This window comes from Callithrix jacchus, chromosome 4, assembly GCF_049354715.1.
Source record: "Callithrix jacchus isolate 240 chromosome 4, calJac240_pri, whole genome shotgun sequence".
NCBI lineage: Eukaryota > Metazoa > Chordata > Mammalia > Primates > Cebidae > Callithrix > Callithrix jacchus.
The window spans coordinates 22,072,445-22,100,024 of NC_133505.1; the positions used below are offsets into that span (position 1 = coordinate 22,072,445).

General features: G+C 41.9%; 1 long non-coding RNA gene across 5 annotated transcripts in view; it reads right to left on the reverse strand.

The window, feature by feature from the left end:
- LOC118152787 (uncharacterized) overlaps positions 1-16,754 on the reverse strand; it is a 51,250-nt gene extending 34,496 nt beyond the window's left edge. The window contains exons 1-4 of one of the 5 annotated variants that reach the window (XR_004741620.3): positions 16,667-16,754; positions 15,707-15,826; positions 15,423-15,497; positions 1,778-8,777 (exon numbers count right to left, since the gene is read on the reverse strand). This is a non-coding gene — a long non-coding RNA (uncharacterized LOC118152787). Of the gene's footprint in view, positions 1-1,777; positions 15,827-16,666 lie in introns of those variants that run through there. The other 4 variants (XR_013534749.1, XR_004741622.3, XR_013534748.1 and 1 more) reach the window with 4 other exon arrangements.
- Between the last annotated feature and the right edge of the window lie 10,826 nt (positions 16,755-27,580).

The window sequence follows — 27,580 nt, forward strand, 5'->3', positions numbered from 1 at the left end:
CACAGTAAATTAAGTACAATTAACAGAGCAAACATCAGCACTACCAGCCCAGGAAAGAAGTAATCACTCAGCCTTCATTCTCAGCACCCATTAAGACTTGAGCCATTTCTCAAATCAGTGATCTTTTTAAGTGATCATCATCATGAACGCCCTCCTAAATGAGGGCCTCCTCATTACGGGGCACATAATGACAGTAAACTTCAGCCTTTGCTAAGAAGTGGAGGTAATAAAGCTTTCCAAGAAGCGACAGCTTATATTTTTGATCCAAACCATAAAAATAGCTAAGTGCTTTCTAATGCTTTGATAAACTAGGCTTTTTTAAACGTTTCTTTAAGAAGCATTTCCTTGAATGAGGGAATATAAAGGGCTGGAAGGGACCTTTGAAAGCATATAGCTCTGCTCCCTCATTTAACAAATGAGAACACCAAGGCCCAGACATGTCAGATGATTTGCAGAATGTCTTATACCATTAGTCAGTTGTAGAATCAGCTTAACATGTAGCAAATGCAGTCATCCCTGGGTATCCATAGGGGGTATTGCTTCCAGGATCCCCCCCACCCCCAAGGTTACCAAATTCCAAGGATGCTCAAGTCTCTTATATAAAATGGCATATGATTTGCATATTTGCACACCCTCCTGCGTACAGTCGTGTACCACATAATGACTTTTGTTTTGTTTTGTTTTGTTGTTTTTGAGACAGAGTCTCGCTCTGTCACCCAGGGTTGAGTGCAATGGCACAATATCCACTCACTGCAGCCTCTGCCTCCCGGGTTCAAGCAATTCTCCTACCTCAGCCTCCCAAGTAGCTAGGTTTACAGGCATGTGCCACCACACCTAGCTAATTTTTTTGTATTTTTAGTAGAGATGGGGTTTCACCATATTGGCCAGGCTGGTCTCAAACTACTGACCTTGTGATCCTCCCACCTCAGCCTCCCAAAGTGCTGGGATTACAGGTGTGAGCCACCACGCCTGGCCCGCATAATGATGTTTTGGTCCACAGCAGACTGCATCAACCACAGTAGCCCTAGAAGATTATAATGGAGCTGGAGCATTCCTATTGCCTAGTGATATCTTAGCCGTCATAACCTGGGCCTGACCTGGTGGCCCAGCGCATGCCTTACGTGTTTGTGGTGATGCTGGAGTACGCGAACCCACTGTGCTGCCAGTCACAGAAAGGTGGAGCACATGCAATTATGTAATAGCTCATGATGCTTGATGATAATAATAAATGACTGTGCTACTGGTTTATGCATTTATTATACTATACTTTTTATCATCATCTTAGAGTGCATTCCTTCTACTTATAAAAAAAGAAAAAAAAAGTTGGCTGGGTGCAGTGGCTCATGCCTGTAATCCCAGCACTTTGGGAGGCCGAGGCGGGCAGATCACCTGAGGTCAGGAGTTTGAGACCAGCCTGGCCATCATAGTGAAATCCCATCTCTACTAAAAAACAAAAATGAGCTGGGCATGGTGGCGCACACCTGCAGTCCCAGCTACTCAGGAGGCTGAGGCAGGAAAATCGCTTGAACCCAGAAGGCAGAGGTTGCAGTGAGCTGAGATGGCACTGCACTCCAGTCTGGGCGACAGAGTGAGACTTCGTCTCAGGAAAAAGAAAAGAAAAACCACAGGCCATCCAGCTAACTTTGAATTTCAGCTGAACAGTGAATAGCTTTTTAGTGCTAGTGTGTTCCATGCAATACTTGGGACATACTGACACTAAAATGAATGTATGATTTTTAACTGAAATTCAAGTTCAACTGAGTATCCTGTACATGATCTGGCAAATTTAACTAACGCCTTTATGAAGATGAAAAAAGAAGTGTTGAGAACTGCTGAACTATGATATTATATCAGTTTTCTAGGGCTGCCATACAAAGAACCACACGTAGGGCCACTTAAATGATAGAAATGTATCATCTCACAGTTCTGGAGGCTGGAAGTCAGAGGCAGTCCTGTTCCTTCTGAGAGAGCATCTGTTCCATGCCTCTGCTGAGCTTCTGGTGACTGCTGCCGATCATTGGCACTTGTTGGCTTGTAGCCACATCACCCCAACCTCTACCTTCCTATTCATGGGCATCTTCTCTGTGCGAATGTTTATGTGTCCAAATTTCTCCTTTTTATAGGGACACCAGTCATACTGGATCAGGGCTCACCCAGTGACCTCATTTTAACCAATTACGTCTTTAATGATCCTATCTGCACACAACATTCAATTTTTAATTGCTGGGAGTTAAGACTTCAATATACAAATTGTGGGGAAAGACAAAATTCAACCTACAACAAATTCCTTTTCCTTGTTTGAGACAGAGTCTCCCTCTGTCGTCCAGGCTGAAGTGCAGTGGCTTGATCTTGGCTCACTCTAACCTCTGCCTCCCAGGTTCAAGTAAGTCTCCTGCCTCAGCCTCCCCAGTAGCTGAGATTACAGGTACCCGCCACCACACTCGACTGATTTTTGAATTTTTAATAGGGACGAGGTTTCACCATATTGGTCAGGCTGGTCTCAAACTCCTGACATCAAGTGATTCACCCACCTCAACCTCCCCAAAGTGCTGGGATTACAGGTGTCAGCCACCACATCCAGCAAACAAATTACCTTTATTGACAAAAACTGCAGTTACTTTTGCACCAGCCTAAATAGCAGTGAGAACTAGACATGGCTCATAACATACTCTTGAGTACAGTGGTCCAGTTCTGGGGTTCTGATAACCATCACTGTTTCCCCATCACTCAGGCACATGTAATAACTCTGCATCTGTTTTGATGAAAAATATTTCAAAACGAAGCTGGTTTGACATCTTTGGTCTTTTGCTGTTTTCCAGGATTGTTCTTGGACACTGTTCTCAGACACTCGGCTTAGGGTCAAGACTTGATTTCTATGGAGAAGTTCGATTCCCTCCAATACACTGGCTGCCGGCCCTCCTCACTAAGAAAGATGACTCTGGATCTGCAGCCTCCTTCCTTCTGATCTGTCGTCCTATATCTGTGTCCACTTGAGTGGCCTTGTTCTCTCTGGCACCATCAGTTCCATGAGGAGCATTGGAAATGTGAGGAGCAGGTAAAAGCCCCTCTGTTAAAAAGACTTGCTTCCTACTTAAAATTTGAGCTGAAAGTGGACCACAGAATCGGTTAGTTGTAATTATTCTTTAATTACTTTATGCCCCAAATTCTGAGGGCTCTATATGAGGCCAGAGATAGCTAATGATTGCTCGGTGATCTTACAGATAGTTGCAGAACTAGCTTAATATATAGGAATTCTAGTCAGAAATAAATCTCTTTGAAACAAAAGTCTGAAGGCATTTCTACTCACAGAATGAGACTCTAAGTTAAATGCTCTTTTCTCTCCACCATGCACCTCCTACTATTTTCTAAATAGTCAAAAAGATGCAGGACTGGGCAGGCACTTTGGTTCACACTTGTAATACAAGCATTTTGGGAGGCCGAGTCCAGAGGATCACTTAAGGCCAGGAATTCAAGACCAGCCTGGACAACATAGCAAGACTCCATCTTTACAATTTTTTTTTAATGAGCTGGGAGTGGTAGCACATGCCTGTAGTCCCAGCTACTCGGGAGGCCGAAGCAGGAGAATCCTTGACCCCAGGAGTTTGAGACTGCGGTGAGCTATGACTTGACTCAAACCCAATGAAGCTGGTTTCTCTCATCAGTAAGACTTTGGACAGTGACTTGCATATGTTCAATGGAGTTGTAACATTTGCTTCAAATATTGCACCAAGAACTATAGATGCCACTCACTAGAATATTCAGACAATCTGGCGTTATACAAAAATGATTAGGGCTGGGTATGGTGGCTCATGCCTGTAATCACAGCACTTTGGGAGGCCAAGGTGGCAAGATCACTTGAGTCCAGGAATTCGAGACTAGGCTCGGTGACATAGTGACACCCCCATCTCCACAAAAGGTTAAAAGGCCTGATGGTGTGTACCTATAGTCACAACTACCTGGGAGGCTGAGACAGGAGAATCACTTGAGCCCAAGAGATAGAGGCTGCAGTGAACCGTGATCATGCCACTGTACTCCAGCCTGGGTGACAGAGTGAGACCTTGTCTCAAAATTATAATATTAATAATAATGCCACCCCAACTACAAAATTGATGGGATTCTGTAGTTCAGAGGCTGTATATTAAGATATCAGAAATTCATCCATGGGAATGCTCAGTTCACTTTTCAAATAAACACTGATTTCTGCAACTTGCTGTTTAATCAAATGTTCAGCCTAATCAGCATGCATTTTATCTATATGAAAGAGTACAATCAACAGTGACCACAAAATGTACTCTCCATGCCTTTCCTAAGTCTAGATAAGCTTTTACATTCTAGACTATGGTATGTCTGTCACATACGTATGGCAGATCCCGCTTACAACTCTAGCCCAAGAATCTATTTTTGTATTGTCCTTCAACTAGGGATAGCGTTTCTCATTCTACCTCAAATTGTGCCTTATTTATCTAAAATCCTAGCTGAAGTTTCATTGGGTGAGGGGTATTGTAATTAATATCACTCAAGAAAAAATCCAGAAATGGTCATTTACTGTCACCAACCCAGGTGTTAACTTTTGGTCTTCTGTCCTAGTGCAGAGATTGCCTTTAAAATCAGAGCCAGGGGAATTTCAGACAATTGTGCTAAATCAGCCCAATTAATGAGATAGTGTTCTGAAATGCACCTCGCAGAATGAAACTTGAAATCGTATTTGTTTCTCCTCCTGTCAAACCCTAATTTTGTTCTCTGAAACAGACGTTTTTTGAAGAAGTTGTGTTTTTCTGCTCTAGTTTTGCATAGACCTTTGGCTGAAAGCAGTCACGCTGTTACTTAACCTGTCCTGCTGGAATTCTTGAGGTTGTAAAGGCTTTTCAATAGGTTATAATCTTCGAAGTTATGGCATAAATTTGCATTCTATTCAAGTAGAAAATGAAAAAACCAACACTGTTAGAAAAAGAATAAAATGCATTCCTCTGATTTTTTTTTTTAAGACAGAGTCTCACTCTGTTGCCAGGCTGGAGTACAGTGGCACGATCTCGGCTCACTGCAACCTCCCTACCAGGTTCAAACAATTCTCCTGTCTCAGCCTCCTGAGTAGATGGGACTACAGGCACACAGCAGCACATCCAGTTAATTTTTTTATTTTTAGTAGAGACGGGGTTTCACCATGTTGGCCAGGATGGTCTCAATCTCTTGACCTCGTGATCTGCCTGCCTCAGCCTCCCAAAGTGCTGGGATTACAGGCATGAGCCAGGCACCCAGCCCTAATTTTTAAAAACATAAATTGTGAATAAAGATTCTCTTTGTGTAGGCATAGCAAACAAAGTATTCCTTTCTGGTTTTGAAACTTTGACGTTCTTTATTCAAGATCACTTCATCTTCATCTTGTTACTTTATCTCCATTTCTAGCAGACTGACATCAGTAACATGTCATAACAAGGGCATAATGTTATATTACATTGTAATCAGTCCTTCCTTCCCAATCTTTTGTGTGCATGTGTAAGACAGGGTCTCACTCTGTCGCCCAGACTGGAGTGCAGTGGTGAGACCAAGGCTCACTGCAGCCTCGACCTCCTGGGCTCAAGCAATCCTCCCACCTCGGCTTCCAGAGTATCCGACCACAGGCAGGCACACCATGCTTAGTTAATTTTTGTATTTTTTGTAGACATGGGGTGTTACTATATCGCCCAGCGCTCAGTCTGCCCTCCTTAGCCTCCCAAAGTGCTGGGATTACAGTTGTGCACCTTGTTTTTATTTCTAGTCCTCAGTGGTATCTGAATGTAATTTAAATATCATTGGTGTAACACAAATGGCAAATGTCTGTGGATAAACATGATCTGAGAAGCACATTAGAGGTGATTGTTTTAATTTTAACATATTTCTGATCTCCAAACGGAATAACAGTAGCTGACGAGAATGCTTTAGAATAAGAAAAATAAACACTTCTGAGGAGGAAAGAATTGTAATTAAGGAAATGTTGGTTATGTTTTAAATTCCGTTAATACAGGATTGGGGGAACTCTATTATGTCAATCCGTGTGGAACCACCAGGTGGCACACTACTGCCTTCTTTCCACCATTCAACCACAGAAAAAGAAAACGCCACTGGGAGGTTTGGCTTTAGTTTATTGGTTGTTGTTTTTTACACAGAAAACGCACCAAAACCAACTTAGCCACATAACGACACGAATGTACAAGTAGTTCTTTCTCAACTTTAATCTTTTTATTACTATCAGTAGAATTTATTTTGCTTTGCTTTTTCTTTAAGGCTTGAGCCGACAAGATGTAAACACATCAACTAACATAAATGCTAATAAAAATAAGCCCATTGATTACTCTTTACAGGAAAGCAGAAACAACTGGGAAATAATTTTACCTTTCAGAATACTTAAGGATTACCAGCATTTAATATTTCATATTTGCAAAGTGTATTGTTATAGATTTATAGATAATTACTCACAAAAACAAATATGATGGCATTCTTTAAAACCCATATGCAATCTAGGTCAAATTCTAAACAATGTACAGATTTCTCTAGCTTGTTCCAACATTTATTCAATGACTTTATTGGCAAAATGACCAGAATCAACCCCATTTTTAAAATACTTTAACGGAATTCTCCATTTATACTGATTTAGATTCAGTAATTGTCATAATGCCTCACAAATAGTCTTTCTGCCTAAAAGTAAATATGTCTTTAACTTCAGTTTACTGAAAAAGGTGCCATTTTTGTTTACTGGGGTGTATCTAACACATTTTGGATTTACCCCAGTTGACTAAGTCCTGGCAATCAGTAAATTAACTAGCACTTCATACAGAACTTTTAATGTCCATTGATCAAATGAGCTGCACAAACGGGAATTGAGCTTCTTTCAGTGCTAAAATCACGAGGCAGAATGAGGTGAATTCTAGTCCCAGTTTAGCCACCAGCTAGCTGTGTTGCCTCAGGCAAATTATTTAAACTCTTTATACCTTCCTTCTCTCAAGTGAAAAATTAAATAAAGTGGAATCTTTCTAAGTTTCTATTTTACTTTTAAAATGGTATGAATTTATTTTTATATTTGAATCATATTGTGAAGCATAATAAAGCATTTCAAAGTAATTCATCGAAGTAGGAAAAGCTAGGACAAATTCCTAATGCAATGACCAGCCCGAGTGATGGCAGCAGTAGGCAGACGACTTGGGATCTTCTGCATCTCCTCTGACAAGTAAAACCGAGTCTCACCACACGAAGGAAGAGCTCCACACACACTCTTTGCTCTACAATTTCTTCACTTACTCTGGCTGATGGATATTTAGCCACCTCCAAATGAATTCATTGAGCTCTTTCTCTAGCTGTCTTGCAGAGAATCTTCAATGGTATAGATCCGTTTAACAAATTCCAACTCCTGGAACCCACAATGTAAGCTTCTGGAATGACTGATAGCCATAACTTTAGAAATGTATATTGTGCTCATGTAAAATGGTCCTATAAGCACTACATCCCTTTTCTCATAGTGTGAATGAAAACGAGTTATTTTCTTATGTTGGAGTTGCATTATATATCACATACTGAGTTTACAAAAGCAAAAATTTCAGCATCCCTCAAAATTGAGAATGTCTGTACATACACAAGCTAGACACAAAATACAAAATCTATACTAAGTAAACCCACATTTTTTATTTGCAGACCCATGTTTTTATATCCTTTGTTAGAGAATATGTTTCTTCTTTAAACAAACAAGGGCTTCTTTCCCCATTTATATTGTGTATTTCTGATGGTGTTTTCAAAAAGACTTTCACAAGGGAGGGATGGGTCCTTAATTAAGCCTTTAAAATGAGGCCATAAATATATTTTATTGGTTGTAATACCTTTTTCTTTATTAGAGGAATAACAGACTGCTGGTTAACTGGTCATGAAATATTAATTAAAAAGAAAAATATATGATTGAAGTCATCTCAGTGGGTGCTAACTCATGCGTTTACTGGGATTTTTTTCTGCATAAAGTTAAAGGCATATGGACCCAGTCACTTCATCACCCACAGGGAAACACCAGCTGGTCTTAGAGATTTCATACTAGAGGCTCACCTAGTGACAGCAAGCCATGAAGTCTTCTCTGTGCCAACATTTGGGGCCCATATTGCATTTGTACATAAGCAGTCAGAAACCATGCCCAGGACAAAGTGTTCCTAACAGAAGAACTGCCGCTGCCTCCAGGACCAGAAAGACCATCCACACCAGAGTGCGTGAACACAGCACCTCTGCAGGGAACATTCTGTTTTCACCACGCAGCGCAAGACAAGAACTCTTTCTGCCCCAGTCACCAATCTTGGCTAACTAGAGCCTTCCATTAACCTCCAATGAAATGTCCACATTTCTCCCAGATTCTGTTTGTACCCATGCACTTCAGTTGCTCCCCTCAACTGGCTAGAAAATTATTTACATATTAAACTTAAGAGAAAAGGCAGATGTTTTAGAATGGCAGGAGAAAATAATCCTCAAATACTGCCTGTGACATTAAAAATGGAGTTAAGAGAAGTTTCCTTGGACTACTCTAATATACTGATCTCGTATCGCTGGAAAGGAACGTGACAGAGACGGGAAAGTAACTTCATACTCACCTGCGGGGAACAGCAGGGGTGTGTGTTCTGTGGCCACCCTCCGAGGAGGAAGGACTTGTTTCGGGCCTCTGCAGCAATCCACATGGCAACCAGAAATCCCAACCAGCCACTTGCAAGCTTGAACGTGCAGTATTGAATGACCGAAGGCCGTCTTACTAAAATGCAGCTTCCAATTCCACAAGTCTAGAGTGGAGTGAATGATTCTCAGCCCACACTGGGAATAAGGAGGCTCTCTCCTCTCCCTGAAGCTCTGTCCCAGGCTGGCCTTTGTCCAGTAAAGTGAAAGACAAGCAGAAGCTTCGCTGAAGCCTATAGGATTTTTTTTTTTAATGCAAACATTAAGGGCACAGTGGCTCATGCTTTTAATCCCAGCATTTTGGGAAACCAAGATGGGAGGATCACTTGAGGCCAGAAGTTCAAGACCAGCCTGAACAACATAGCAAGACCTGACCGCTACCAAAAAGAAAGAAAGAGAGAAAGAGAGGGGGCGGGGGTCCAGGCTGCAGGGAACTATGATCACACCACTGCACTCCAGCCTGGGCAACAAGGCAAGACCTTGTGAGTAATAAAATAAAATAAAGAAAAATAAATGTAAGCAAATGATTTACTATGGATATATGATTCTTGGTGACTTAAAATTTCTGTCGGTACAATATCATTTACGCAATAAGAAAAAATAAAAAATATTCAACAACAATTTAAACAACTTTTGAAATAATTGATAATTCCAAGGCGTTGTTTCCCATTCAGGAATTTTCTTGACTTTCAAATATGAGCAGGATTGGGTGTTTTATTTTTCCCCTTGATTGGCGGTTTACTTTCTTTTAAAAATTATCCTAACAATAAAAATCGCTTTTTCTCTTTGGGCACATAGGTCTATGAATTTGAATACACAGATTTGTGTAACCACCACCACAACTGGAATATAAAACAGTTCCATTACCTGTCCCCCCAAAATTGATGGGATTCGGGTTCCCAGATTTTTAGTTTTCTCTCTTCTCCCGTTTGTCTAGTTCCTTGCTTTACTTCCACATTTGCAGAAAACGCTTTAAAAAAATAAATTTAAGTATTGTTTTGCAAAGTCATCCAGAAAATCCATATTCTCCTTGAAGTCACAGGAGACACCAGAGGCTGAGACGCGAAGGCTCAGTACTATTGTGGCAAAACCTTGGGGTTAACTGGATCTGGGTTAGGAGTGTACACAGCCTCTTGGTTTGAGCTCCCAGATGGAGAACAAGTTTGCTCAGGTTCAAGAGCGTTGCCCTTGGACCTTCCTGAGGATGGGAAATTCTCTACAATAGTGTCTTTATTGTATTGCCAGAATCAAACCCAGAAGAAAGTCCAGGCTGTCTCAGAGCCAGTAGTGACCTATAAACTCTCAGCCTCAAAGTTGGAGGGCAAAGCACCCAGCTGCCTGGGGATTGCATCAGAGCCCCAATATGGGTCACTGGCAGAGGGCAGAAATGAGTCACGTAATTTCCACTGTTTCAGCTTCTAAGGCAATGGAAACTGTTGAATCTATACCGCCAAAAAGTTTCAAATCACAGAATAGCTCTCAGATTCTTCAATTATTGATATTAATAACTATAGGCAAAAGAATAAGCCTTCAGGAGATGACAGAATTGCCTTAATTTGGGGGCTATTTCCAACCCCTGTATACTTTTAACTCCATTCATGCTGAATAGCTAAAGGTCTTGTAATACGGCCTTTGATTTACGGAAGGGAAAAGAAGATGGTATTACTGAAAAGACCCATTACTCCTGTGCCTCGTCATGTAGTTCAATGTTAAGTACTGTACAAAACTGAATCCTTGGTGGAATGCAATTCTGTAATTCAATCGAGAGATCTTGCTAATGTCCCAGTCTGCAAGAACATAGCTTAAGGGTTTAGGTTTAGAAGGAAACCTTGCAAACCAGAGATGGAATTACAGCCTCCCTCTTCAATCAAGGGATGAGTGAGGGTTGTTGGCAGTGCACTATTAAACAATTATTAAGATTCTGTAAAGAAAGTGAAAGAATTATAAAGTTATGTTTGTCTCTATGGGAAGGTAAAAGGAGGAAGAAAAGACAAAACACCAGATGGGCAAAATGTTGATTGCCGTTGAAGCTGGATGTTTAGAAAGTGGGGACTGAGTATACCATTTTCTCTACTTTCCTATGTGTTTTTAAATATCCATAAGAAAACGTTTAAAAAAAAAAAAAGATCCCACCAAAAGTACTATGATAGGAAAATAATGCTTCTGAAAACTCATGGAATTTGTAGGTGTTTCTCAGTTGTGTATTAAATGTTAATATAAATAAATATTATGTGATAACTTTTGCAAGATTATAGGGCCATGAATCGGTATAAATGAAAACTTACTGTCAATGCTGGGGTCAGGTATCTTCTACATGGGCTAAGTAGCGTTTCCTATGGAATGAAGCCTGTGCAGTTGTGTCATTATATATTATTCAGACACACACTTGCACACAATATTAGATACAGTCATGCACATCACGTTTCCATCAACAATGGACTGCGCATCTAACGGGTCCTTGAGAGATTATAATACACACTCTTACTGCAGCTTTTCTATGTTTAGACATGCAAATGTGTGCCACTGTGTTCCAGTTGCCTACAGAATTCAGTACTGTAACATGCTGTATAGGTTTGCAGTCTAGGAACAACAAGCGATACCATACAGCCTGGGTAGAGCACAGGCTGGACCACCTAGGTTTGTGTAAGAACACTCTGTGATGTTCGTAGGACCATGAAATCACCTAACAATGCATTTTTCGAGACATAGCCCCGTCATTAAGAAATACACGACTGTGCTCATATTCAGACTTCCAAACAAAGAAATTAGAATGCTGGAGACAGGCTATTTGCATCACAAAAGGGCCATTGCCATATTCCTTTAAACACCAATGCATATCAGTAATACGGCTCAAGAATTTCTACTTATCTAACAATCTGTTTTTTAGCTCTAGCTACAATATACTCTTCTGTGGAGCATTTGAAAAATACTTACTCCCAGGCCCTATTGCAAACTAGTGAATCAAACTGTCCAGATGATATTAAAATGCATTGAAGGCCAGGAGGCTACTGCTCTCAAAACAGAGCTAAAACTCAGTGAGGAGTGTTCTTCCGAACTTGTCAGGATAACGCATCGAGATACCACATTGTTTGGATATCCTCAAACATCCATGCTAAGTGGGATGTTGTCTGCTGTGGGGAAATTAAATTAGAATGAAAGTCACAGCGTTCTTAATGTTAAATAGAATTATCTATGTGAAACTGGAAGAAAGAAAACCCTGATTTCTTCCCCAAACCTTTGACTGATGGACCCTAGGCCAGACCTAGGGTCTAGGTAAATGTAAAATTTGAATTTTACATTTCAAATGTAAAATACATTTAATTTCTGGCCCAGCACAGTGGCTCACCCCTGTAATCCTAGCACTTTAGGAGACCCAGGTGGGCTCATCACTTGAGTCCAGAAGTTCAAGACCAGCCTGGGCAACACAGGGAAACCCCATCTCAACTAAACATACAAAAAATTAGCCAGGAACAGTGGAATGCAACTGTGGTCCCAGGTACTTGGGAGGCTGAGGTAGGAGGATTGCTTAAGTCCAGAAGTTCAAGGCTGTAGTGAGCCATGACCGTGCCCTTGCACTCCAGCCTGGGCAATGGGAATGAGACCCTGTCTCAAAAAATCAATAAATAAGCTTTTAAAAATGGAAAAGTAAAAACATTTAATATCTTTAAAGGCATAATTAAACCAATAATTAGATTATTATTTGAATAAAGTAAATTTTGGTTGCTACAAGTCATAAAATCGCCATAATCATCGTCACTCTGCAAACATCTCTTATCTCCACCTCATCTGTGCTCCTTTTGGGAATCCTTAAAATGTATGTGATGAGGCAGCTGGGTTAAACCTACAGTTCCCTTAGGGGAGGGACAGTTTTCACCAACACCATGGCAAAGCCCTTACCCTGAGCTCTCTTCTCTCTCCTGCCAAACAATCATTTTTAACAGTGTGGCACAAGTTAAAGCCAGACTTGTATCCTTATTGGAATTCTGTTACCGCTACAGTTAGGCATTGGGTGTAGATAGGACCCCCCATGGAGGCCCAGGAAGCTCCAAGAGCACAGCCACCTCCCAAGAAGCCCAGCCCCCAACCATCGCCATTCTGCCTTCTCACAGCTTTTCAACTTTCCAACCCTTTTGACGTTTATGGTTTGTGTTCATGTTTCGGTTTTAACTTTTAATATGTTTTTACTTCCTGATAGAATCGAAATGCAGACTCCCAGGGCTTGAAAGTCTGAATTATTCTCTCACCTATAGGCCATGCCATAAATCCTGAACTCAACCATCAACATGAGAACCAATCATGCAAAATTTCCTTTCTTCTCTACCTAAGATTGAGTCTAACACACCATATGTTAGTCCTAATGGGACTAAAAATCCAACATCAAAATGGCTTTCTCTGAATCTTACCTGGCATCACCCAATTTTTCTCTTTTAAAAGAAATTACTTTGTGGTCAGACCATATCATTCCTAAATCAGCTGCTAGGTAAGAAGGATAAGAGTAACTAGGCTGGGCACAATGGCTCACACCTGTAATCCCAGCACTTTGGGAAGCTGAGGTGGGTGAATAACCTGAGTTTAGGAGTTCGAGATCAGCCTGGCCAATACAGTGAAACCCTGTCTCTACTAAAAATACACAACTTAGCCAGGTGTGGTGGTGCCTGCCTATAATCCCAGCTACTCAGGAGGCTGAGGCAGGAGAGTCGCTTGAACCCGGGAGGCAGAGGTTGCAGTGAGCAGAGATCACGCCATTGCACTCTGGCCTGGGCAACAAGAGCGAAACTCTGTCTCAACAAAAAAAAAAAAAAGAAGAAGAAGAAGTATCAGAGTAACTAAAAAAGTACCTAAGTACCTAGAACTTAAGCTCCTAGGCTTGGATATAAGACAGGCTTGGAATCTGGTTAACTCTGACATGTGGCCAGGTTATCAACCTCTGTGAAATGAAGGAGGTACACCTGCAATCTCTAAAAAGTGGATTGATGGGAGAATCAAGAGATCAACACCCAGTACACTCTCATTAATATGCGTCATTAGACACCATCAGAGAGGTACAGAAATGTGGCCAGAAGGTTGTCTTCCCAAACTGATGGCAGCTGAGAGATGGGAGACGAGTCTGAATTGAGATGTGTGAAATATGACTTTCCAATCTTACTCACCTGTACTCGTGTATTATTTGAGCTGCTTATAATACTGCAGTGAAAATATATTATTGAGTCCTTTTTAAAGAACAGTTTGCCCTCCCCTCTTTATCAGATACTAAACGTATCCACTTATTAACAATGCTGCCAAGAAAATGAAGTAAGCAGGGGATACGTGTGGTGACATTTTGTGGGTTGGGTGATGGTGGATCAGCAATGGCTTGAGGACTCTAGTAAAACACCAGTAGGAGGGAAACAAAGACACAGCAAGAAGGCCAAGGAGAGCAGATCACTGAAGTCAGGAGTTTGAGACTAGCCAGCATGGCAAAACCCCATCTCTACTAAAAATACAAAAAATTAGCCAGGCATGGTGGCAGGCACCTGTAATCCCAGCTACTCGGGAGGCTGAGGCAGGAGAATCACTTGAACCCAGGAGGCGGAGGTTGCATTGAGCCAAGATTGAGCCACTATACACCAGCTTGGGTGACAGAGCGAGACTCTGCCTAAAACAAAAATGAAAAGAAAAAGGTCTGGACCAGACTACCCCAATAACACTGGAAATGGGCTCAGTGGGTAACTGGACAACTGGACATTTTCAACCACACCTTCCCCATCACAGTGATGTGCCTCATACCATGAGATTCCTTGGAAGAGAGTTAGGAAAAGCTCTAGGTGAAGTTTCTTGGTCCTTGAAATTCTTTTCCATGGAATCTCATGCCCTACAGCTTTATGCTGATGAGATTTGCGTAGCTTGATGGGTTTGTTTGTCTAATCACAGGATAGTCTTTTCTGTCTTTTGCTCTTTCCCAGCATCAATTCTTAGGGGAAGGAGGTCGGGGAGCAGGTTCATAAATACATATCTCTTGCTTCCTATGCTGGCGTCTGTTCTTAAGCCAACAGTGTCATCTGTCGCACAATATCAGAAGGGGAGATAAGTCCTCCTGGCTTTGGCCTCACCTGATTTCAGCTGCAAGCAAATAAGAGACCACTATCAGCTCACCTCTATCCTACTAACGCTTCTGAGGATCCATCTCTTCTCAGAATGGGAATGCCTGCAGTACCAAACTGATAATGCGTGGGTGGTACGATCGCAGCCAAAGGCAAAAAGTCATTGCTGAAATACTTCAGGATACAGTGATATATTTCATCTTTACTAATATACTTTGTTCGAGCCTCTCATATAGATAAGATATGAATTATTATCCGTATTTTACATGTGATCCAACTGAGGTTCAGAGAGATGCTGGCTTACTCACTCTCATGCTGCCTGTCGGAGCACAGACAGACCGGCATTTTCTTATTCCTAACCTAGTGCCCATCGCACTGGATCACAGCTGCCCATTCACTGTTCAGCACATGCAGGCACTAAGCAAAGCACAGCACTGGACACTGCAGAGAAAACAGGAACAAAAGGTCTCTGTCCTGCCACAGCTCAAAAGCCACCAGAGAGAAGACTTTCATGGGATTAAAAAACCTGATACCAGTCATAAACATTAGAAAATAGATACTAAAAATCAGTACGGGCCAATAAAAGCTGTGGGACCTGAGGATTCGGACTGAGTAAAAGGGAAGATTCTTTTTCAGCAAATAGTTCTTCCACAATATTTATCGAGCACCTACCACATGTCAGGAACTTTTTTCCAAGTGGAAGACCTTGTACTTTTCTTTTCCTGCCTCGCACAGCATTTAGAGAATCTGGGTGGGAAAGAGATGAAAGAATACACCTTGATGACGTTTCGGGGTCCCGGAAGTGCCTAGTTGATGGGGCCTTCCTTCCATGAATGGTGGAAGACTCTGGGCTGAGACCCAGGACATCATACTCAATTACACAAGTGCACATGGCCAGCTCATGTCCATCCCCCATTGAACAACCCATAACTTGACTATTCATGGGACTAATGTACCCTGAAATGTGTAGTGTCTCCAGGAATCAAAGCGGCCATGCTGACCCGTTCTGCTTGGTAGCCAGGTAGACCTGTCAGGCTCTGTAGCCATATTCTTCTGCTTTTCATCTTTTCAAGTCTCTGTGGGAAAAGAAATCTCAGCACAACTCCTTCCGGCTCATCAGTCTTCCCAGTTCACCCATCCACATCCACATCCTTTACTTTTCTGTTTTCCTGGGGCAGTTTCTGCTACATCTGAATCAGAGCCTGCTCCCAACCAGCATACCTGAACAGGTGATCCCAAAAAGGATTTAAGGTGTTATTTTCTTCTGAGGAATTGCGTTTATTTTTTTTAAAAAAACATGTTTTATTTGTTGCTAATTTGAGCAACAATTTTTGCCACAAAGACGCATGCTTAACGCTGGGCCCTGAGCAGACCCTAAGTGGTTCTAAATCTAACTCAATTAAGCAATATCACATTTAACTAATTAATTAAGCCAAGGCTGTGTGCTTACTGTATGCCAGAAATTGCATATAGAAAAATAATTGATCTCCGCCAGGCGCGGTGGCTCATGCCTATAATCCCAGCACTTTGGGAGGCTGAGGCAGGCAGATCGCCTGAGGTTGGGAGTTCGAGACTAGCCTGGCCAACATGGTGAAACCCCATCTCTACTAAAAACACAAAAATTAGCTGGGCATGGTGGCAGGCACCTGTCATCCCAGCTACTTGAGAGGCTGAGGCAGGAGAATCGTTTGAACCTGGGAGGCAGAGATTGGAGTTAGCCGAGATCCCGCCATTGCACTCCATGCTGGGAGACAGGGTGGGACTCTGTCTCAAAAAAAAAAAACAGAAAATAAAAGAAAAAGAATTGATCTCATTTATTACATGATCATTTTTCAAGGAAGTTATTATTAGATCTATTCAAATTGAATAGATAGCTGAGACTAAAAGAGGTTAAGACATTTGCCTCAGTCTCATACCTTTGTTCTGTAGACACTTTCCACCACCTCCACGTAGACCCTCCGTTCTGTCAGGCTGGTCTCCTCATGAGGCCACCCCTTTCACACTGCCCTTGACCTCTGAGTCCTATGGCCCATCAACTCAGGATGACCTCACAAATGCTTGGAGTGTCCTCACAAATGCCCATTCACACCCCACTTACCCTTTGTGGTCAAGAAAGTTTCCAAATCCTATTGAACTTTTCTTGACCACTCTAGTCCTCAAAGTTTTCCCTCTCTTCTTCTTAAAAAGACTGTATGTGGGAACTTTGGTGATTAGTTCCATATTCTATATTTTGTACCATCCATAGTGTTGTACACATAGTAGATGATCAATAAACACTTAACCAAGCGACTGATTGACTTTCTAAACCTGTCTCCTGTACTGTTGCAGAGCTTAGAAAGATTAAAGGAGGTCTTATACATGTTTAGTTTTTAATAAAGTTATTTTTATATTCTTCTGATGGAAGGTAGGAAAGTAATCGGTCTCCTTTTTTGCAAACTACCTTTTGTCACACTTTTGTAAAAAGTCTCAATTCTAGATTATACTCTTTTTAACCCCGTCAGCAAAAATTTAACCATTTTCATTTCTTGGACCAGATGCAAAATGTGAACTTAGTGACTTCAATTAATTATATAGAGTTCTTACTAACCAAATCAGGGATTCTCTGTCCAACAGCAAAAAGCTGATGAAAGTCTTAAAATCCACCAACAGCTCTGCAACTTCTTACACTGCCCCATTCGTAGGTGTATCTCAGCTACAATTAGAACTGAGTTGCCTTTGTTCCCCTAGAAATTATCAGCTGACACCCATCAGATCCGTTGGTGTTCACACAGGGTGAGGTCTACCAGGGCCTGAAAGATTTCTGCACGTCACTCTGTGCAGCTAACGACACATGATTTTAAAGTTCTTAACCCACCTCTCCTCCCTGCCCCCCAGAACTAATCTATATGCTAATTTCCACTGGATAATGCTGCCCCACAATATGGTAATTGCTGTAATGTTTTCCAGGGAGGAAAAAAAAAAGGAAGAAATTGAGCCGCAGCTTCAGCGCTGACGCCTGTGCAGTCACGAGACGCTCTGTGCAGACTGGTATCAAGCCGGAGCCCACGTCCAACAATTTGCCACACTGAGGTCAGAATGAAATCATTCTGGAAGAACTGGAAATGCTTTCCTAGGCCACACTGTTTTAAATGCTCATCGGAAGCGTGATGAGTGTAGAGGCAGCGAGCTGTAGCCTGCTGAGTCAAACCTGGCCGCGTTCCCTCACCTGCACCCGAGGTCCTCTAGGTCTGCAGAAAATCTCAAACCACTGATTTGACAGTGCAACCTTTAAAGCATGGCCAAGTCTTCCAGGGCTTCTGGCTTCTCAACATCACCTTCATGTGCACAAGGGTTCTTTCCTTCTTGTCTATTTCCCTACATATACTCTCAATGCTATTAAGATATCAAATGCAAGAATGACAACAAGAGAGTCCTAATTAAACAGCAGCAGCATGTGCCCTCGAAGGAACAGCCTGAACCCAAATAAGTGGAGCTTGGGACCGGAAAGGGGGAAAAGACAATGGGGGCTTTGAAATCAGCTGGGTTTAAAGCAACGGGTTTGTTGTGTGTATTTAAAGGGCCAGATGACACAAAGGGCTCCCCATGCTGTCAGGACCGAGACCAAGCTCTGGATTCACCAAGACAGACTGGTGATAGTCACTGAGTCCTGTGACCAGAATCCAATTGTAATTGGCCTTAGAGATCACTTATGGCAATCAGGGAAGTAATAGGCTTCTGAATAATTATGAATAATTAGGCACATTTATGAATAATTACACTGATAATAACTATCTAACTCACTCCATTTTAAAATTGTAATTCAGTCATTATGGATTGGGTACTCATTCCCTTCATCCTGCCTCTGCATATTCATGGCCTAATCCATCTGCCAATCTTACAATGACTGGAGTCCCTCTCCAGGTCAGCACTGGGCTCACCCTAGGGACAAAGGACCATCCTGGTCCCCAGGGTTGGAGTTTCATATCTCTTTGATTGATTTGGGAGGACTCTGGACAGTAGAGAGGGGCAGAAAGGATATGAGGAAATATTTTCCTGAAACACTGGAGCTTAGCCATCTTGTGACTCACTTATCAATATGCAAATGACTTCAAAGTAATGTCCAGGAGCTCTTTGCTGTTTTCAATACCGATGATAAAAAGAAGCCGTTGCTTGCACATGTCATTGTAGAGAATACCAGTGCATTAGCCAAGGGCAGTCATTTTATAGCATCTTCTTTCAAGTACTAGGCTGCTTAGAAAATCAGAAGTCCTGGCTGGGCACGGTGGCTCACACATCCCAGCACTTTGGGAGGCCAAAGTGGGCAGATTGCCTGAGCCCAGTAGTTAGAGACAAATCTGGGCAACATAGAAAGACCCTGTTTCTACCAAAAACAATACATAACAAAAATTAGCCAGGCTTGGTGACACGCACCTGCAGGCCCAGCTACTTGGGAGGCTGAGGTGAGAGGGTCACTTGAGCCCAGGAGATTGAGACTGCAGTGAGCCAAGATTGCACCTCTGCACAGTCCAGCCTGGGCAACAGAGCAAGACTCTGTCTCAAAAAAAAAGAATGAAAGAAAGAAGAAAATCAGAAGCCCCAATTTGAAGATGGAATCAATCTTAAAGCAATGTGTCCTCAGGCTTTAAACATAACATGTCCTCACACTCTGGCCGTACTCTTTCCTCCCCCATATCCTCTCTCCTTTTCTTTTGTTTGTTTCTCCCCCTTTTCTTTCCCTCCCTCCCCACCATTCTTTGCCTATTTCTCTATCACTTTCATGTCGCTTCCTGTTCTATTCCAACAATGACAATCAAAAGTTAGCTTACATTTTTCCGATTCCAAACATAGTATCTGTGAACTATAAAAAAATTAAAAATATCAGGACAAGAAATTTTTTTAAAAAAATTAAAAATAATCTCAGCATCTGAAACACTATTAACTTAATACAGTATTTTGAAGTGTTCTTTTTCTAAACACACTTTACACAACTGAGATATTATAAAAACAATTTTGCATCCTGACATTTCCCTGAACATTATAAAATGAGCATTTTCCTTATTATTAAAAACTCATGTTTGATGGTAAAATTATAAAATATGAAATTATACGTGATCATCAATTCCCTAAACTTTGGCAACTCCATATTACCCACGTTTGCCATTTTGCCATGCTATTTTGTGGGCAGTGTTCTTTGTTCTTATACTCACCACATTATTTCCTGTTCCTTTCTCTTCCTCTGAAGTTAAGACTTGGGTGTAAGGAGGTATGCTGCCCTGAATTAAGACAGGGGAATAACATGATTGCTTTAGTGCACAGGAAGGCTTACCACATACAGTCTTTTCAGGTACAAGCAATATTAATACCTTGCAGTTTAACTATAAACAAAATCTTTTATGCAGAATTAACCATAACAGAATTCCATCTTGGACCCAACCCAAGGGGGCTCAGTAACTGAAATACATTATGATGCATCCTTTCCTGAGGCTTGATTACAGGAAAATTGAGACATAAATGGCATCCTATTGAGCTTCTTGGAATACTAGTTTCCAAATAATTACTAATGGATGCCATGCATGAGAATTGCCCAGGGAGCGTTTTATAAATTTGTCTTCCTGGACTCCACCAAGTAATATTTTGATTTAGGAGATCAGGAGGGGGGATCAGGCTGGGCAGGGAAGAAGGCAGCAGATATGCCGTCCCGCATCTGCCATGCCAAGAATCCTGAGTGTAATTTACCGAGGAGCAATGTGGTCTACGAGAGATGAGTGGACAAAGGAGACGATGACCCCCGGGAAAGTGATCGGCAGAAACTGGGTCATCATGAGAAAGGGGCACCATGCAGTGTGAAGACAGGGCTGGAAGTATGTGGATCAGTGAGGAAATTGTGGAAACCCAGAAATCTAGTTTACAAATGATGAGCATGTGAAATGAGGCAGTACCGTAGGGGAATGGAGAAGCACATTGATACGAAAGCTGTAGATGGCACAGTTAATAAACTCATGTGAATGTTGGATGTGAGCACTAAAAGTCAAAATTAGGATGACCCCCAGTTACCTGACCAGAATAAAATCCAGGAGAGCAGCAGTTGGATCTGGTGTGGGATGGTGGGAGGGGGAAGGATGATGTGTGATGGAAGGCCATGATGAATTCACTTGGAAACAATGATTTATCCAGAAGAGGAAAAATGCTTTCTTAAAAAATCCCTTTCTGAAATTGTCATTTGGAGTTTTAAATTACGAAAATAAAAGTTTTGCTACTTACGGTAGCTCATGTCTGTAATCCCAGCATGTTATGAGTGAGTCCAGGAGTTCAAGACCAGCTTGGGCAACATAGCAAGACCCCATCTCTACAAAGTAAAAGAGTAGAGCTGCTGTGGTGACGTGCACCTGTAGTCCCAGCTGCTTGGGAGGCTGAGGTGGGAGGATCACTTGAGCACAAGAGGTGGAGGTTGCAGTGAGCTGAGATGGCGCCACTGTACTCCAGCCTGGGTGACAGAGGGAGACCCTGTCTCAAGAAAAAAAAGGAAAGAAACGTTTGCTTTATTCCCCTCATATGGGTATTTCTATATGACGCAGTGCAATAGCACCCCAGATAAAGTGAAGCCTTCTTAGGCTGTTGGATTTTTATAGGAAGCACGATAGAGTGAGTCTCTCATAGCACAGATGCTTTCTCTCACCTGTTCACTTTATGCTCAGGAGTGGGGGCGGGGATCAAATAATTTCTGTGTGATTTGTTTCCCCAGGTAAGCAGAGGACAGTAAAAGCCACACATCTAATCCAACTGGGTGCTGCTTGTAGGTCTTTGCAAGTTCTCTCTCCTGGCATGTTCAGACATCTGAAGTTCCTGGCATTTGGCAGCTCTAACTAGATCTGATGTCACAAGCTCCACGTCCCAGCAGGATTTCCTGCAGACTTTGAGGAGACTTGATATCCAGGGGAAGAATTTACCACCAAATCCCAGAAATAAAGCCCAAGGGCTCCTCCTTGGGACATATTAATCCAAGAGTTAGAAGAATCAAACATTTCACTTAGAGAATATGGACAGACTAACTTTCAAAAGAGAGTTACCCAGTGTTGGGGTTTGTCTGGGGGTGGTATAGGGCTGAGGTTTGTTTTTGTTTTTATTTGGGCATTTTATCTCTAAGGCACTGGCTAATTTCCTACTCTAAAGAAGAAACCACTGAATATTTCAATGGGCAAATAACAAGAGGAAATTCAAGGGAATTTCTCAGTGGCTTTTACTGTATCTCAATTCCAGTATATTTTCTAGGTGATCTAAATGGAAAATACTAATAAATATGTCTTGAAATTGTAAAGTCATTAAGAATCATAATTATAAAGATTATTCAGCAACCTAGGAACATGTCCAGCAAAAACAAAAAGGCAAGCTATTAGGGTAGAGATTCAATGATTGCAACTATAATCTTAAAGCATGGAAAAAAGAATGGAAAGAAACACTGTTTTGGTTACATTCATGATCATACATTTTCTTTTCATCTATTCTGTATTTTTTATAACATAGCCATGTTTTTTAAAAAATGCTTTGGTCAGATGAGGAGAAACTGAGAGGAAGCGGGGAAACCCGGAAAGGTCAAGGGTCTTGCCCAAGATCATCATATCACCCAGTTGAAAGAGCTAAAAGTAGAACACATAATTTGTCTTGAGAATCACAGTCTCCCTTGATCCAGCAATGGGAAAAATGCAGCCTCACCAGGCCAGACTCAGTTTTCCTAACTCAGCTATCACCTTTGATGGATGGAAGCGCCCAGTTTGGAAAAGCAGAAATGAGGACCCTTTCCAGAGTAGCCCCAGAGAATGCCCTGTGCACATGGAGGTCAAGCCGTGGAGAACAGCGCCTTTTTTTTCTTAGCAAAGGGGACCACATTTACTGAGGGAGCTGCCACTCCACACCATCAACGTCTTGAGAACAGCCTGGGTCTGATGTTGCAGCAGGGCCCACTCCTCCCTTCTTGCTGCCTTCTCCCACACCCAGCAAACAGGGGCCTGACCATTTTGCTGTTCTTGTTACGAGGTATGTGGACAAAGCTTCCGCTGCTGTCCAGCCACCCCCGCCCTCCCTGCCCCAGCTAAACCCAATGATGGATGAGAGGACTACTTTGAAATTTTGAGATGGGGGTGCTGGCAGGCAGAAGGAAGGAGAACACGCTTCGAACAAAGAGCAAGATAGAGTGGGTGGCGTTAAAGCATGGGGGACATTAGAACCTGTCAGGGCTGGCAAATGATTCATTGAGGTAATGATGATAAACACTTCAACTCTGAGCATATATGTGCATTTTACCTAACAATCTCAAGCGTCCATACATGAAGAAAGGCTCGGAGTAAATCATACGAACAGACGGTAAATGGGAATCCCTTAGGAATGGGGTCCGAATTGTAAATGCCTGCCGGAATTTCACACATCAAATTACTACAAACAGGATGATATTTTAAGCAGCTTAGTACTTAAAGTGTGCCATGCTGAGTCCTGAGGATTTTCTTCTGCTTTAGAATCTTGGTCTGTGCCAGTTGGAGCTTTGCATATCTCTTGCTCACCTGCACATTTCTGGTTGTGGATTCTAAAGTGAAACAGAGGTTTCTCATAATTAGCCATGTCCTTCTCTTGCCACAACATAGTTCCTCTGATGCCAGGTGCCTCTGCAATAGAGGAGAATGCCTGTGAGGTTGAGTACACATGGACAGTAGCCGGATCACATATAAAAAGAGAACTCCAACACACGACCTGCAGCAACCTGCAGCAACCAGCCAAGGAAACCAATCCCTTATCTACAGTACTGGCCCACTATCCAGCTACAAGTCAGACCATTACCTCTAGCAACCAGTTCAGGAGGTCAAGTAACAACAACCATGAAAATCGGCCCAACATGTCTAGGACTTCACTAATTGTCCCTTGAGAAATTAATCTCTAATGTGTGCTCCCACTTCCAATGTAGGACCAACCAGGGAAAGTCAAATGTACACTCTTAACTAATCACATGGGATGTCTGTGTCTTCATCCTTTCATGCTGCTGTAACAAAAGACCTTAGACTGGGTAATTTACAATAACAGAAATTTATTCCTCACAGTTCTGGAGAGTGGGAAGTCTAAGATCAAGGTGCCAGCAGACCTGGTGTCTGGTGAGGACTTGCTTTCTGCTTCAAAGATGGTGACTTCTAGCTGTATCCTCACCTGGCGGAAGGCAGAAGGATGAAGCACTCCCCCCACAACCTCTTTTATAAGGGCAGTGATCCCATTTATGAGGGTTCCAGCTTCATGACCTAATCACCTCCTAAAGGCCCCGCCTCTAAATACTATCACGTTGACAACTAAGTTTCAACATATAAATTTTGGGGAGACACATTCAGACCACACACCTTGCATCTAGTAAGCTGTCTCCAGCTTCCCCGATCTACCAGCCTCAATTGGCACATGCCTGAAGCCTTCCCTCTGTTCCACTGTGGCTTCCCACTCCTCTGCCTGCATGTGCATTGCTAACAAAACATAAGTAATGGTGACCAACTCCGTTGTTATGACAAGTTCTGAATAAGTAACCATTGCCTCTTCTCATTTGGTTGGTCTTCACTTATTTCCACAGGGCTCAAACTTACACTTCCAGAAATTTTAATGAGAAAAAGCCCATCAAATCAGTCTTTAATGAGTCCGAGGACATATTGCAGGGCTGAACCTGCAACTCCAGTGGCTTATTTGTGTCAGAATATGGCCCATGTGATGAGGCATGGTGGCTCACGCCTGTAATCTCAGCACTTTGGGAGGCCAAGGGGTGTGGATTACGAGCTCAGGAGTTCAAGACCAGCCTGGCCAATACGGTGAAACGCCATCTCCACTAAAAATAAAAACTTAGCCAGGTGCGGTGGCATGCACCTGTAATCCCAGCTACTCCAGAGGCTGAGGCAGGAGAATTGCTTGAACCCAGGAGGCGGAGGTTGCAGTGAGCAAAGATCGTGCCACTGCACTCCAGCCTGGGCAACAGAGTGAGACTCTATCTAAAAAAAAAAGACAGTGGCCTGTGGTGACCACCTGAATCACTGCAGTGTTTTCTTCTGCATTTTTCACTTTGGCCATTGGCTCAGTCACAGAAAAATGTATATATGGAGACACTCTCAGGAAGTAGCTTTCTATTGTTCTCTGAAATAGGAATTGAAATAAGCCAAGTCTGGGTCAGCTAACACCTTGAAATCATCAGATTCTTAGCTATAAGCTTTTATGATCCGCATCAAGCATATTAAAGAGAATTCTGGTACAGAGAATAATGAAACTAATCTTACGTATTGTGATTTTTAGGGGGATAGAAGGGCTACTTTGAGCTTCAACTTATGTCCTCCACTGATCTGTCATCAGGCCTAAATTTTCTTCATTAGAGACTAATTTCTCTGAGTAAAGCACTCCTCAGGGTCACTATAACCAAAAGACTAAATGATCGGAATCACTTGGAAAGTTTTAATGAATAAGGACTACACCAAACCTCTTTCCTTTCCCAGTGTGTGATCGCAGAAACTCTCTCTTTTTTAAATTAACAAATACTAATTATATCTATTTATGGTGTACCAAACATTTGTTGAAACCCTGTATGCTTGAAATATGTATACATTGTGAAATGGCTTAATCAAGCTAATTAACATACGTATTACCTCACGTATCTTTTTGTGTGGTGAGAATACTTAAAATCTCTCTCCTCCCAGTTTTCAAGTGCACAGTACATTGTTAACAACTATAGTCACAATAGAGCTCTTCAACTTACTCTTTTTGTCTAAACAAAATTTTGTATCCTTTGGCCAACATATCCACACACAGTAACCATTATTCTCTGCTTCTGTGAGTTCAACTGTTTTAGATTCTCCATATAAGTAAGATCAAGCATTATTTGCCTGTCTGCATCTGGCTTATTTCACTCAGCATAATATCAACCAGGCTCATCCATGTTGTTACAAAAGACAGGATTCCCTCCTTTCTTAAGGCTGACTAGTATTTCTTGGCGTATATATACCAACTTTCTTTATCCATTTACCTGTTGACAGACACTTAGGTTAGTTATACAGTAGTTCATCTTTATCCGTGGTTTCACTTTTCATGGTTTACCTGTGGTCCATGACTGCCTGAAAATATAAAATGGAAAATCTCAAAAATAAAACAATCCGTAAGTTATCAGTTGTGCCCGATCTGAGTCGTGGGCACTGTCACTTCTCAAAAGACCCTTGCTCTTTTGCTCAGTTGTCTAAATTTGGTTACAACACAAAATGAAAAACGAAAGCCCTGGTGATCCTCAGCACCATTCAATTATTTCCAGTTTGTCTTCCAAGCACAGGATAAGGAAGTACTTTCCTCCGGGAGTTTTCTCTTTGTTCAAATACCCACTCCCTCTGTCTCCGTACGGGGAGCTGTTTTGTTCTTCCTTCCTTCTTGCTTGCCTATTAAACCTTTGGCTCCTTAAAAGCAAAACAAAAGAAATAAAAAGAAGAAAGCAATTCCCCAATCCTTCTGAACTTAGGTGTGGCCATTTGACTTGTTTAGGAAAACAAACTTTTACTACCATTCATAGTAAAAGTGACAAATGACAGATGTCCCTCCTGCCTTGGCAATCACTGTTGCAAGTGTAAACATTAAATCACAGACAATCTGGTGTAAAAGTGATCATAAGGAGCAGAGTTCCCTACCCAGGGCCAGTTTCAAGGACACGAACCTGTGCAAGCCCCACACTTAGGAGGACCCCACCTTGGTTTAATTCTCTGCTGTCACTGTCTTGACATTCTTCAGAATTTTTATCTGGTATTAGGTACCACAAGTTACATAGCCCATCCTGTGTCTCCCATATCGTAATGTACATCCAGCATGAGCAAGATACAAACTTTCGTGTGGTAAGCCACTGAGATTTAAGCTTATCACTTATCCTAACCTCGCAAACTTACTGATACAACATCCACCTGATCCCCAGTGACCTATTTACAAGTAAATAGCTTTGTCAGATTAATGAGGTAGTGCACTGTAAATGCCAATTCTGTCTCAAAGTTCAAAAAATATTACAGACAAAAGTCAACTTAGTTTGATCCCATCGTGCATAATAATTATTATCAATATTTACACTGGGCATGGTGGCTCACAACCGAAATCCCAGCACTTTAGGAGGCCAAGGCAGGTGGATCAGTTGAGGTCAGGAGTTCGAGACCAGCCTGGCCAACATGGTGAAACCCCATCTCTACCAAAAATGCAAAAGTTAACCAGTCATGGTGGCATGTGCCTGAAATTCAAGCTAATCAGAAGGCTAAAGCAGGAGGATCACTTGAACCTGGAAAGTAGGCATTGCAGTGAGTCGAGATCACATCACCGGCCTGGGTAACAGAGGGAGACTCTGTCTCAAAAACTAACAATAATAATAAGCATTATTTACTATTATTATTTGTGGGTTTCACTCACTACTCAGAATTACAGTTTCTTTCCACGATATATCTGTTGGTTGTTTGCCTGATGACACACAGAATATAAGAAACTTAAAATGACCCAGCCTAGCAATTCACAACTGCAAAGATATGAAAGCAGCCTAAGTGCCCACTGACCAATGAATGGAAAAAGAACATGGTATACTGACTTCACATTATACTACAAAGCTAAAGTTACCAGAACATGGTACTGGTATAAAAATAGGCACATAGATACATGGAACAGAATAGAGAATACAGGAATGAAGCCACATACTTACAGCCAATGATCTTCAACAAAACATGCAAAAATATAAATTGGGGAAAGGACATTCAATACATAGCGCTGGGACAACTGGCTAGCCACATGTAGAAGATTGAAACTAGATCCCCATTTCTCACCTTATACAAAAATCAACTCAA